Consider the following 5,000-nt stretch of genomic DNA (forward strand, 5'->3'; position numbering starts at 1 on the left):
GAATTCATATAAAATGTCCCTTACTTTTAAAATGCCCACATCTACCCACTTCTTAAAATAGAGTTCCTTTCCTTGTATCCCGATCTTCTTGTTTAAAAATAAAGGTTGATTTAAAATTCTTTCCCTTCCAACAGGTTTAAAATCCACCTTTGCTAAAAAAGACCCCCAAGCACTTAAAACTTCCTTGTAAAATTCCGGTATTCCTTGTATCATCCAATTCTTCAATTTCATCCATAAAATATTGTCTCCTATTTGTAAATTCCCACACTTATTCAAATAAAACTCCATAGTTCCCTTCCAATCTTCTTTATTTTCGTCGTCTAAATATTTCTTAACCACCTTTACCCGCATACTCTTCATTTTTTGTTCTAGATCTACTAGTCCCATCCCTCCCTCCTCTGCCGGTCCAATCAAAGTGTTGTAAGCAATTCTTGGGGTTTTTTTCCCCCATAAAAACTCTAAAATAAATGTTTTCATTCTTTGTCTCACCCACAGCGGCATTGACGCTACATGTAAAATGTACCACATTTTTGATAACATTAAAACATTTACTATTAAAATCTTTCCTTTTAGATTTAAAAACCTGTTTCTCCAAAAAACCAACCTTCTTTCCATCCCATCCACTATTTCCTCCCACATAGTATCCTGAACTTTCTTTTCATTTTTCCCTAAAAGCACACCTAAAATCTTCATTTCCTGCACTTCTGTAAAACTCAAACACCCCGCTAAAACCGGTACCCTCCCAAATCTCATGTATCCAGTTTTCTCTTCATTTATCTTTGCTCCTGACCCTTGACAATACCAATTAACCTTCTCCATTACATTTTTAACACTCTGCAAATTTTCAACTATTATTGTAGTGTCATCGGCGTACTGATAAATCTTATTTAGCTCCTTTCCTCCATTAATCTCAATTCCTTTTATTTCTTTACAGTTTTTAACTATCAGTCCTAAAGGCTCTGCAACTAATGTATATAATTGCGCTGATAACGGGCATCCTTGTCTTATAGATCTAGTTAAAATAAAAGGCTCTGTTAAAAAACCATTACACTTTACTTTTGTTAATGCATCTTTGTATAAAATTTTTAACCATTTTATAAAATTCTCCCCAAAACCAAACTGCTCTAAAATCGAAAATAAAAACCCATGTTCCACTCTATCGAAAGCTTTTTCAAAGTCTAAACTAATAACGTAACCATTTTTGTTTTCTCCACTGACATAACTTACCACGTCTCTTATGCTGCTTGTTATATCAGCTATGTCTCTTCCAATTACTCCATAAGCCTGATTTGTCTCTATTATACTTGGTAAAACATTTTTTAATCTGTTCGCTAAAACCTTTGCTAAAATCTTCAAGTCGGCATTTAACATGGTTATTGGTCTAAAATTTTTTAAAAGCGTCCTATCACCCTTTCTTTTATATATTATTTTCATCAAACCCATACTCATTTTTTGATTAAAAGCCTCTTTCTTAAAAACCTCCTCATATACTTCTTGTAGAATCAAACTTATTTTATCCTTAAAAACTTTATAAAACTCATTCCCTATCCCATCTATGCCTGGACTTTTCTTACTTTTCAAATTATTTATTGCTTGTGTTATTTCTTCCTGCTGTATTTCTTTATCACATTCCATTTTGTCTGTCCCTTCCACTCTTTTAGTTATTTGTTGTAATAATACGTTTCTCATTTTCCCATCCGTATCTTTCGTTTTAAATAATTCTTCATAATAACTTCTTACTTCTTCCAAAATTCCCTTTGTTTCCTTAATTAACTCGCCATTTTTATTTTTCAACTCTTTTATCATTTCCGATTTTGCTTTTCTCCTTTCTAGGTTAAAGAAGAACCTGGTGCATTTTTCTCCTTCTACTGTATATCTTGCTCTACTTCTTAACATTGCTCCATTACATTTACTTTCTTCAAATTTCTTCAAATTCTCCTCCATTACTATAACATTTTGTACATTTACCTCTTTCTTATTTAATTCTTCCTTTAGTTTATCTCTTATCTCTTTTTCTTTAATCCTTTTCACTTTCTGAATCAACTTACTATACTTTATTGAGTATTTTTTAATTTCATATTTTACGTTCTCCCACCACAATCTCTTGTCTTCCCAATACATTCCATTTTCTTTTTCTTCTTCTATTATCTTTTCAATCCCTTGTTTGTAACTTTCGTTTTTTAAAAGCTCTGTGTTTAAAATCCAAACCCCAGGTCCCTTAATTTCATCATTAAAATTGATCCTCATTAAAACCATTTTATGATCACTCAAAGAAGTTTCTTTATAATATAAATCCTCTATAAAATAGTCTAGGTTTCTTGTACATAAAACGTGGTCTATTCTTGTTTGACATAAAAAATTCCCGACTAGCTGTTTTCTAGAAAATTCTCTTTTCTTTTCATTCCTCTCTCTCCATACATCTATTATATTTTTCCCCTCCATCAACCCTTTTAATTCTTTTCTCCCTGTGTCTGACTTAAAAACCATTCCGTCCCCCATATCTCGTTTACTAAAAACTGTATTAAAATCACCCGCCAATATTATTTTCTCCCATCCTTCAATTAAGTCACTTAAAACATTAAAATACCTTTTCTTTTCTTGTTCTTCATTAGGAGCGTGCACATTCACTAAAATAAATTTGTCTTCTTCCATCTCAATTTCTACCGCCATGCATTTTCCTTTTCTATCATTATACATTTGTTTTGTCTTGATGCCTATTTCTTTTCTTATTAAAACCGCAACTCCTCCTCCCAATTTTCCCTGTCCATTATTAAAAAGTAATTCCCCTTCCCATCTTTTTTTAAAATCCTCCATAACATTCTCTTTCCAGTTTGTCTCTTGCAATAAAATCACATCTTCGTTTTTGCACAGTTCCTTCAACTTTTCAAATTTAAAACCATTCATTAATCCTCTAGCATTAAAAGTCACAATTTTCAGCACCATAAAATAAAAGATAAAAAACCTTAAAATCCTCATTTTATCAGTCCATGCCCTCCCCTTCCTTTACAATTTCTCCACAGTCCTGTTTCTCCTCATATTTTGTTTTAAAAACTCTTTTTTTTGCTTTGTCCAAATTTGGTATTACCTTGTTTGTTCTTCTTCTTTTATTTGTCATTCCTGTAGTACCGCCGTCGCCAATGTTTTCCCTGCCTTTGTCTGTTCTCTCTTCTTCGCTGACTTGTTCTTGCTCCTCTGCCTTTTCCAGTTCAGTTTGTAAAGTCTCATTTACTTCAACCAGTGTCCCTGTTTCCTCTCTGTCTTTCGTTATTCCGTTCATTTCGATTATGTCTTCAACGTCGGTGCTTACAATATCCTCTCTTTGTGTTCCTTCCATGTCCTCGTGCTGCTCCTCTTCGCTGTCTGCCTCACGCATCTGCCCGCTCACCTGCTCTTCCTCCTGTTGTTGGTCTCCGAACCAGCACTCGCACCTGTCCAGCACGAGCTTGCAGTCTGGGCACCTCACCACTTTACAATCCCTTGCGAAGTGGCCCTTTTCCCCGCACTTAAAACATGTGAATTCCGGACAGTCCTTCATCACGTGTTCAGGGCTCATACACAACCTACAGGTTCTCACCTGCTGGCTATGTATCACCCTAAAATACTGAGGACCCTCTTCCGTCTCAATTTTCGTGCTATAGGGCAGAGAAGCCACTTCTTTCGGGAACCGTACTCTCATGTATCTCGTTCCGTCCTCTATGTGGGTGCCTGTGTAGACTCTCCGCTTGATCTGGGAGATGGGAGTTACCCCCCATCCCTCCAGCTTTTGTAGAATCTCGTCGTCCTCCAGGTACGCGGGCAGATGCATGAAAGAGACCACAAATTCTTTATTATTCAACTTTTTAACTTCACACATCTTTCCTTTTATCATCAGTCCGTCAGCCAGTTTCTCAATATCTTTCTCTTTCTCAAAAGTAATTTCATATTCTTTCATAATTTTTGGTCTTACCGCTAGTATACTCGTCACTTCCATCTTATCCGTCAATGCCTTTATAATATCCTCCGCTCTCCCGTCCTGTACCTCCGTCAAATCAATCACAACCGTTGCTTCTTTTGTGTAGGTCCTTTTGCGTCTCTTTTCGGGGTAATCCTTTTCTCGTTGTCTTTTGTCCAGTCCATTTTCTGTTTGCCGCCATGTTTCTCGTGCCAAGTCCTTATCCGTCACCGTTAATCCGTCCATTTTACCAAAAAACAAAAACTGAAGCAATCCCTCCCAGCCAGCAAAGCTGTTGGGAGGACAAATAACAAAAATAATACTAACAAAATATAAACAAAACACTTATTTTAGTACAAAACAACGCAAACAAAAACAAAAGTTTGGGTGAACCTTTTCCACCCCACTATAGCCAACTCACTTCCTGTAGCTCGCTAGCTCCCTCTGGCGTTCTCAAAGTGGTATGGCCGTAAGCGAAATCTGCTGCCAAAAACGGGCTATTTAAAAGGTTAGAACATTAGTGAAGTAAAGTAAAAAGCTTACAGCACCTGGTATTCCCAGGCGGTCTCCCATCCAAGTACTAACCAGGCCCGACTCTGCTTAGCTTCCGAGATCAGACGAGATCGGGCGTTCTCAAAGTGGTATGGCCGTAAGCGAAATCTGCTGCCAAAAACGGGCCTTTTGAAGAAATTCAAAAAAAGTGAAATTCTTCACTTTCTGAAGAAACTCTGCTGCCAAGACTGGGCTTTTGGAAGAAACTCAGACAATATTTCAGGATTTTTGAACAAACTCTTAGACTCTTTTTTTTTTTTTTTTTTTTTTTTTAAAACCAAAAATGCTTACAGCACCTGGTATTCCCAGGCGGTCTCCCATCCAAGTACTAACCAGGCCCGACTCTGCTTAGCTTCCGAGATCAGACGAGATCGGGCGTTCTCAAAGTGGTATGGCCGTAAGCGAAATCTGCTGCCAAAAACGGGCTATTTAAAAGGTTAGAACATTAGTGAAGTAAAGTAAAAAGCTTACAGCACCTGGTATTCCCAGGCGGTCTCCCATCCAAGTACTAACCAGG

This window comes from Scardinius erythrophthalmus, assembly GCF_964197995.2.
Source record: "Scardinius erythrophthalmus genome assembly, chromosome: 14".
NCBI lineage: Eukaryota > Metazoa > Chordata > Actinopteri > Cypriniformes > Leuciscidae > Scardinius > Scardinius erythrophthalmus.